This window comes from Coptis chinensis, chromosome 8, assembly GCF_015680905.1.
Source record: "Coptis chinensis isolate HL-2020 chromosome 8, ASM1568090v1, whole genome shotgun sequence".
In the NCBI taxonomy this organism is placed as follows: Eukaryota; Viridiplantae; Streptophyta; class Magnoliopsida; order Ranunculales; family Ranunculaceae; genus Coptis; species Coptis chinensis.
The window spans coordinates 92,301,132-92,311,200 of NC_141463.1; the positions used below are offsets into that span (position 1 = coordinate 92,301,132).

The 10,069-nt window shown below is 37.4% G+C and overlaps 1 long non-coding RNA gene across 1 annotated transcript; it reads right to left on the bottom strand.

Annotated features, from left to right (window-relative positions):
- Nucleotides 1-331: 331 nt before the first annotated feature.
- Nucleotides 332-4,338, bottom strand: LOC147484421 (uncharacterized). Its single transcript, XR_015206701.1, has 5 exons — nucleotides 4,108-4,338; nucleotides 1,775-1,889; nucleotides 1,626-1,677; nucleotides 1,278-1,517; nucleotides 332-596 (listed from the first exon to the last, which is right to left on the bottom strand). It is a non-coding gene; the product is annotated as an uncharacterized LOC147484421 (long non-coding RNA).
- Between the last annotated feature and the right edge of the window lie 5,731 nt (nucleotides 4,339-10,069).

Genomic DNA, 10,069 nt, shown 5'->3' on the forward strand with positions numbered 1-10,069 from the left:
TTTGAATTTGTACGCCTGGAAAAAATTTCAAATATCTTTTAGCCGCTGTGACAGCTGCCACAAAAAGTTGTTGTACAATACTTTTTTGCAGCAGACCTGGCCGCTACAAAAAGCCTTATTTTTATTTTTATTTTATTTTATTTTTTTGCACCTGAATTTATTTATTTTTCCTCTTGAGAGACCTATTTCCTACACTTGTTCAATCACTTCATTTTAAACCTATATCAACAAGGTCCATCCACAAATAAATTAATACTAATAATTATACTTAACCAAATATCAAAAAAACAAATAAATTGAACATCCAAAGTCAAATTCAGTACATTGGGTTATATTTGGCTAATACCATAATCCAAAACATTCACAAGTTTCCAATCTACAAAATAATTCACAAATTCTCAATCTCCAAAACTTCATAAGTTTTCAAGTTGCACAAAATTCAAAAATATTCTAGTCCAATGCCCGCTACCAAAAATAAATAAAAAAACTTCAACACTCCCCCATTGATGCGGCCTATCCAACCAAATTCAAGTATGCAAGTTTTAACAAAAAACGCGAGTCTTCAAGTCGAATACTAGTATTCCCCTTGTTCATATCTACAAAAAAGAAAAAGGAAAAAAAATATGTTAAACCTTAACGATATATAAAAATAAGAATTAAACATATTATGCTGGTTTTTATCAAGTAGCTAGGTATAGTTGTATATAACTATATATCTAAATCAATTTTTGACACAAAGCTATTGCCATAAAGAATCAAATCACTCTTATAAATTATACGCATGATATACAGACATTAAGAATGTAATTAAGGTGCATCTTAGAACAACTATATTTTACAGTACAAGTATGGGATAGAGTGCCTACAAACATGCATGTATATTATTCATATCATCAACTCATCATTTAAACCCTACATTCTAGAGAGGGATGTTCTCTGCATTAGTGTTTCCATAAATCGAGCTTCCATCGCTTCATATCGTGCATCAAACGCTCTCTTTATCTCATTCATCTGAGGCAATTTGACCCGAACTAGCTTCTTTCTTGCTTTCATCAAGCACCCATGACTCCCGAAACACGATGTAAATATGTATCATAATATCATGACACAGTTGAACCTAGAACGTTAATACCCTAGAGCTAATCATGTTAGTACTATACTACTATATGAATTCTATAGCCTTAAGCGGGTTGGATAAGGGGTGCTACCTTAATACCCTAGAGCTAATAATGTTACTACCATAATATCATATTCTAGTGTTGGATGAGGGATGTTACCTTAAGCGTGTTAAGTTCCATAGTGATAACTTATGAGATCCATCTTGCTACCCCCAATACTTAGTCCAATCAAATCCATGTGATGATGCCATCAATATTCCAATAGATATAGCAAACAAGCTTGGAGTGTATCTGGTCCATCCGGTTGATCATTGCTATTCCAAGTCAGTTCTAGCTTCGAACTTGACGGTTTATTAAAAACCTTGGGAAGGGTAGAAGTGCCTCTAACCCATTTTCCACCTATTTAGGATGTTAAATATAGAAATCAGCACAAAAAATAATATGAGTTAGATATTACTCAAGCGGTAATAACCTAAGAATTAATTTAAAATCAGTTGCAAAGCTCACCATGCTCATCGCCATTTGGATCCTCTCGTCGTCTTTTTACCATTGCACTTATCTATGTTATACAAAAAAATCAAGCAATGCCTAAGGTGACTAATAAACACACTCATAAGAAAAGAAAAATCTATCACATGGACAATAAATCTCATTACCAAACTCTTTAGGTCGTTTATCCCAGGCTCACTTCACAAACTCCTCACAACCTAGAATGTACTTGCAATTGGATCTTCCAACAGTTAGGTGCATCCAACTTTTATCCATCAAGTGCTAATTAATACACAACAAAGACAAAACCAAACATATATAAGAATCATTCTTAAGACACAAGTAGCCTAATTAATATTAAAATCCATTAAGGATGATAAGTTACTAAAATTAAATCAAACAAGAAAACTCGTATAGGGCATTCGTTTCTCAAAGACCTACGCTAATCATACTTAACAGGGTGTATGCTTATAGCTACAAAACACAAGCATTTAACACATTTTACTATCTCAGCCCAAGCATGTTAAACTTCATAACAAGTAAAAGCAATGGGGAAATACAACATGAGATGGAAACGCATATTAAGAGTCCAATAAACCAAGTACATGCAAATCTGGCATTGCAACTTCTCAGTGAATAGGGAACCAATCACCCTAAGATGGTGTAGTAGTAGCCTAGTAGGCAACAAATAAAATAAGATGACACACATGCTAAATATCACACTAGAGCAAGCTAGACATTCCTACCAAAGCAAGCAAGCAAAATCAATCAAACCAAACAAAAAGCACGCAATGCATATTGATATCTCATATATAAAATGACATGCTGATTTTTAATTTGGTACATGTTGCAAATGGGTGATAATCATAGATGATGAATTACAATACTCACAAGATCTTAAAACAAATTAATCATTTAACAAAAAAAAGAAGAAAAAACAGCATTGTTAAACCGATACGCTACTAGACTAATTAATGCAAAAGAAAAAAATTTGTTTTACCTTTTCAAGTGTCTAACCAAGACTAGCACCGGCAACAAAAAACCCCACCTCGAGATCTTGTCGAACTAATGTCATTTATAAAGCCGCCTTGATTACAATAAATTATGACATCAGGAAGAAACAAATTAAAAGAACGAAAAAAAGAAACAAAATTTCCCTTAGCTGTTTAAAGATTATCTAGAACACATACTGACATTTCTTTCTTACTTTTTCCTTATCCATAACATCCAAATTGTATTTAACAATTGTTATTTAGTGCATGGGTGATTCAAATTCCAACCACACAAACAAAATTACAAACTAAAAACAGAAACACTTGAACAAAAACAAGCAAAAACAATCAAACACACTCTATCTAGAAAATTACAAATAATCAATTTTTACAAGTACATATATACATGTTAAATTAGCTAGTGTAGTCTTTAGCCTTCACAATGTACCTAATTTAAGAAAATAAAAGCCAAAAGATGCATGCACATCCACAAATCTCAGATGCAAATGATTCCCAAGTGAGACTTTACATAAACAATCCTAGCACATTTAATGCCGATTTTGTTGCAACCATGATTAAGAAGGGAGACATCAGACCATTAACTGGTTCCAATGGAGAGATTAGGAGGAATTGCAGGAGAACTAACTGAATATTTAGTTTCCTATTATAGCAAATATGGTCATATACTTGTATGTGTATTCTTTTCCAATCTTGAAAAGGGGACTCATCTTGCTGTCTCCTGTTATATAGAAGTATGTCGACCTGTTTTTGGTTTTTACACACTAGCTATACACACTACACCATAATTACATGCTTATAGTAAATAATGCAGACTTGAAAAAAAAATAGCTAAAACCATTTTCTTTAAAGAGAGAAAACTCCACACACTTTCTAGTTTCTACTATATTATGGTTTAAATCAAAACAAGCTTAGTCACATGTTTGAATGGACTAGACACGAGAGCAATAAGCATGTACTAAGTAAATGCAGCTGTGCCTATGTTGTTGTAAGATGCTATGTGAGCCCCAAATCCAACATTTAAGGACCCCTGTACACAAATACATGTTTTCATACTGGAACTACCATACCCCTATAAAATTAATGGAATGTTTTTTGCAATTTCTCAAGTAGCAACTCTAAGATTTTCATTCCAAACATGTTTGTGACACCAATACAGTTCTTTAACTTCCTTACATAGAGGTAAAGCATCATGATAGTAATCATCCTTGAACACATGAGTTTGACTATTTACGAACATGCATTATCAAACATAGAATAATTGCCCAGAAAACAGATGCAATAAGTCTCATATATAAACATTTATCCAAACATTCTAAGTACATCTGCAAATTCAACTCAAGTTCATCAAAATTCTAAAATCCAAAATTTAAAGCAACTTGCTTTCAACATTTAAACTCAAGTAAAAAAATTGCATCGCCTTATTCTATGAAATTCTACACATGAGACAAACATATAGCAAAGAAATGTAAAATTCGAGATTCAAATACCTGAACCGATAAAGTAGTAGAAATTTCGGCAGGAAAGCTCTCCACCGACTGCCATTACAACACCAAAACAATGAGGAATCTCCACTTCAAATTAAATGAATTTTTAGAAGGAAAAAAGACAATGAACCTGGTTGTGAATTAGTAGTATATTGAAATCTTTTGCTTTCGGTAAAAGGTATGAAAAAGGGTTTTGAGATTACAGCCACCTAGTTTAGTTTGGAAAAGAGAGAAAATAGTTAGGTCTATTTTGCTTGGGTTCTTTGTTTTCGATAATTTGGGCGAAATGGGCCGGGGATATCGAAAACATGGGCGGGATAAGAAAATAAAGCGCGAGCAAATTTTTTTCCTATGAAAACCAATAAAAAAAAAACATGTAGCAGTGGCCTAACTAATATCGAGGCTAGAGGTGCACTTTTAGCCGCGGATGGTGACAAGCCGAGGCTATAAACCACACTTTGTCTCAACTAAGTATGGCTGCAGCAAAAGGCGACTTTTAGCCTCCAAATCTATGGCCGCCACAAAATCCTCGCAGCAAGAAGCTTTTTTTTTTTGTAGTGCTATTTTATTCATTTAATCGACAGGGCTAAAGCCCAATTTGCAATATCATAGATCAATGTACATCCCCATTAACTCATGTGTCTAAGGCTGAACCTTAGCCACATGGCTTGCCACTAATGTACATTGATTTATGTCCAGATTCATTTATTATCAAAGAGATAATTATCAGATGAGAGTTATAGTCTATCACAATTACTCAAGCTACAAGATTACTTGAGCTATAAGGACTCTCTACTCTACCTATATAAATACCACATTATTTTTCATAAGGAACTACGTTGAAACTTGATCCCTAGAGAATAGATCTTGGGTATGTAGGCAGCCATTATTTGGTTCAGTTTCATCTCCCTCAACATCAAATTTCTCTGTTTCTTAGTGCATTCTTTACCATTCCTTTCGTTGTGTTGAAGCAGTTTACTGCCGAAACATAATTGGTGCCGTTTGTGAGGATTTTAGAATTCATTATCACGTGAAACAATCAAGATGGTAAGCACAAGAAGCAGACCAAATAGTCGACATATTCCTCCTGCTAATAGGACTCACAACCCTCAAAATTCAAATCGGCCAATGCAAGAACCGTTGAACAATCAAGTTGCTCCTAGTGGTAGGATCAATTCTCAACATCCAACTGTAGCAGCGCAATTGCCACCGCCCGCCACCGCCACCGTAAAAGGCAGTACAACCGCCGGCACCAACCCTAATAGTCTTGCAACAAGAAAACTGACAAGTCAGTAATCCTCCATGCGGTTCGCCGTCTGTCCATGTCGATCCTTCAGTTGACATGGATATGGACGTGGACATTACCCTCACACCAATTAACGGAAAAGGTGATAGTAACAGCCAATTCACCCCTAATATGGTTGAGCGTGAGTTACGACGAGTCAAAAATTTTAATAGGAACTTGAGAAAGAAGCTGGCAAAGAGGCAAAGGCCGGTGGACGATGTTGCAAATTCAATAACATCAAGGCGACCATGAAGGGACGCAGGCCATTCCAGTGTATGGGACCGTCTTGAAGATCCACTTCATCGTCCTCAACAACGTGTTATTTCTCAAACACAATCAACCAGTGCACACTCTAAGAGTAATGACCCTATTACGTGTACTTATGGGGAGAATCGGATTGGCGGGGATAACTACTACCCCTAGACACGCCCAATCTCAAATGGAAGATTTACCTCACGAGAAGCAATTTCGGGAAGACCGCCATCCGAGATATATGTCCGACATGACGGGAAGGCGGGCATCCCAAACAAGAGCAACAAAACATGGAGAAGTGGTATAATTATATCGACCACCCCCCAAAGGGTGACTACCGCCTAGACAGCTGGTTACTGAGGATAGACAAAGACAATCACCGGTCTGAGCTGATCGTCTGCCGCCAAAGATCTCTAACTCCAATAAGAGATAATGGAAGGTATCCTTCTCCACATGGGCACGACCGGGGGCGTCCAGTTGTTCGAGCCAATACTTTAACTCTAACAGAACAACAGTTGAAAGAGTTGATTGCAAAAGAACTTAACAATAGAGAGTCAATGGATATAAGAATGAAAAACTTGACAGTCAATGATGGAGTACTTGATAAGTTTTCGCTCGACATTCAGGAAGCTTACCACTATCCCGACTTCAAACAACCCAATTTTGAACTTTATGATAAGTCGGAAAGAGATCCTGGCTTGCATGTTCTATCGTTCAAAAATAAGTTGGTGTTATGGGGTGGAGATGATCCACTCATGTGTAAGCTCTTTCCATCAACTCTAAAGGGAGAAGCATTACGCTGGTTTAGTGAGTTGCCTTCAAGATCAATTCACTAATACAATGAACTAGAAAATCAATTTGTTAATCGTTTCTGCCACAATTGCAAGACGCCAAAGGATGTCGACTCACTTTTAAACATCAAGCAACAACGTGACGAAAAGTTATGTACTTTTGTTACTAGGTTCCAGAAGGCAGCAGCACCGCCGCCGCCGCTACCGCAAACGGCGGTACAAACGCCTCCGAAAGAAGGCGTCACGGAAGAAAGTATAAGGAAAACCTTCATTCTAGACTGGACCGACCTGACAGGGAAGGCCAACCTCGCAGATTTGAGGAAAATCGCCATCCTAGACAGGTCCGACCAGACAGGGAAAGAAGGCGTCATGGAAGAAAGTATAAGGAAAACCTTCATCCTAGACTGGACCGACCTCGCAGATTTGAGAAAACCTGCCATCCCAGACAGGTCCGACTAGGCAGGGAAAGAAGGTGTCACAGAAGCAACTAGAGGGAAGACCACAATCCCAGACAAACTACCGACCTAGATAGGCTGGTTACACGCAAAAAAAAAGACAATCTCGGTCGGACCGAACGTGTTAATACGCCTAAAATCTCTAACTCTTGTAAGAGGTAATGGCAGGTGTCATCTTCCACATAGGCTCGACCGGGGGCGTCTGTGTGTTTAAATCTTCTGGGTAAAATAGATTTCACATCACTTAACACTAAGTCCCTTTGATGTAACTTCCCACTCATCATAAAGTTCATCTGAACCTTAACGAACCTTAACGAAGCTTGTCCGATTCATCCGTGTCCATTGCCACGAATTTCCAAACTGGTGAACGCCACTTCGGGATTCCAACGCCTATCTTTCATGGATGCTTCTTCAGGGTACTACCAGGTATCTTTGAATGTGGATGACCAAGAGTTCACCGCCTTCATCACCAACCAAGGCATTTTCTGCTACACTGTTATGCCTTTTGGTATGAAAAATGACGGTGCAACCTACCAAAAGCTTGTCAATACAATTTTTTCCGATCTGCTGGGAAAAATAATGAAGGCTTATATCGATGATATAGTCGTTAAATCGAAGCATACTGGTGATCATCTTTCCAATCTTCAACTTGTTTTTGATAGGCTTAACAATCTTCAATCCCGCCAAAGGTTTTTTGGCCTCTCTTCTGGAAAATTTTGGGGATACCTTATGACTCGTAGAGGTATTGAGGCTAATCCTGATCAGATATGCAACGCTATTGATATGCCATCAAAAAAAAAAAAAAAATGAAATTCAATGACTTACTGGTCAGCTTGCCGCTCTTTATAGATTTATTTATAAATATTCTGATCGTTGTCATCCCTTCTTCCAGACTTTAAAGGGGGCGGCAACTTGGAACGTTGATTGTGAGATGGCATTGCAACAACTGGAGAAATACTTGGTCAGTCCTCCTATATTGACAAGTCCTTCAACGAGTCAACCTAGTGGCATATCTATTCTTTTCATTAATGATGGTAGACCCGTCTTTTTTATCAGTAAGACTTTAACTAGAGCTGAGTCTCGTTATTCAAAGATGGAAAAAATTGCACTTGCATTGGTTCATGTCGCTCGCCGATTGAAACCATACTTCCAGGGGAGGTTGGTCAAAATTTTACTAAAATCCCTTACACAAGATATTTCGTAATGCACAGGAATTAAGTAGATTAGCCGAATGGGAAAGTTATCTTAGTGCATATAGCATTGTCTTTGAAAGTTGTACTACTAAAAAAGGACATGCTCTGGCTTCTTTGATAGCTGATTTTCCGATTGATGATTCTCCTATTGACGATTTCTTGCGCCAGGAAGAATCTATGGAAGACATTCTGCAGCCAATAACTGGGGGCGACGAAGACCAACATGCAAACGCAATTCCTAATCCCATTGACCTATGAATTGTTTACTCAGATGGCTCCCATAGTAAATCTGGGTCTATAATTGGATGCATTTTTTGTTAAACCCGGTGGAGAAAAGAATGGGAAATCTGTGCGACTTGGCTTCGCCGCTTCAAATAACAAAGCCGAGTATGAGGTTGCTATTTATGCCTTGAGAACAGCTTTAACAATGGGGGCGCGAAAACTCCAGTTATACACGAATTCTCGCCTTGTTGCCAATCAGTTTGGTGGGTCTTTTGAAGAAAGAGATGAGCGTATGGTGGCTTATCTTAGTTTGATACATAGTCTTGCTTGACAATTTGATAGCGTCTCTATCACTCAAAGACCCCAAAATGACTTATGTCATGCAGATTCATTGGCTTATCTCTCCGCCACCGTTAGAAGCGAAGGGTCAAGACACATCACTTTTGTAGTCATCTTTTCGTCAGTCTAAGTTTGAACGTTTTTACGCTCGCTTAGTTCGTTACTCTCATTAAAAAAAATCTGACGAAGTTACCACATTTAGCTTCGTCAGTTTAAGTTTGAACGCTTTTACGCTCGCTTAGTTCATTACTATCATTACAAAAAAATATGACGAAGTTACCACATTTAGCTTCGTCAGTTTAAGTTTGAACGTTTTTACGCTCGCTTAGTTCATTACTATCATTACGAAAAAATCTGACAAAGTTACCACATTTACCGGTTTAAGTTTGAACGTTTTTTGTCGCTTTTAGTTCATTACTATCATTCTGAAAAAATCGGGACGGTTACCACATTTAGCTTTGTCAGTCTAAGTTTGAACGCTTTTTACGGTCGCTTAGTCATTACTATCGCTACGACAAAATCTGACGAAGTTACTACGTTTAACTTCGCCAGTCTAAGTTTGAACGCTTTTACGCTCGCTTAGTTCGTTACTATCACTATAACAAAATATGGCGGCAAAGTTACCACGTTTAGCTTCGTCAGTTTAAGTTTAAACGCTTTTACGCTCGCTTAGTTCATTACTATCGTTCCGACAAAATCTGACGAGGTTACCACGTTTAGCTTCATCAGCCTAAGTTTGAACGCTTTTATGCTCGCTTAGCCTATTTTTGCAAAGTTAAGTACGCATTGGGGGAGTTTTTCTCTACGTGGGGGCATCTCGTTCTATTTCATTTCAACTACATAAATCTACAATATTGTCAGTTTTCCGCAAGTATGTTATCTGACACAACAACAATATTCAATAACAAACCCATCTTTATTTTTATTTTTCATCAAAAGAAGTTTTAGTTTTATGGTATTACATTCACACAATTACCTAATCAATTGTCTCTGTTAATTGTCTTACGGTTGTTCGATTAAATCTTCATTTTCTTCTTCGAAATCTGCATTCTCTTCACTTAGCGCTTTCGGTTAACTATTTTCCGCAGTCATTCTTTTTTCTAAGGCATTGTGCCGCTCTTTCTCAATGAAACTTCTGTCAGCTTCTTTAATTTTTCTACGACATTAATTGACATCTTTCTGTACTAAATTTTTCTCCGTCGACTCTTTATGAATATAATTTGCTCGTAATACCTCCGTTTCTCCGTGCGGCAAGAATTCACATTACATCACCTTTCTTCGCGAAAACTTTCTCCAGCTTCATTATTTTTTATAAGGCATTAAGTCGAACTTTCTGAATGAAAAACTTTCCGAGTTAAACTTTCCGTCATCTTCATTATTTTTCTAAAGCATTGTGCCGATCTTTCTACGAAAAAATTTCCGAGCGAA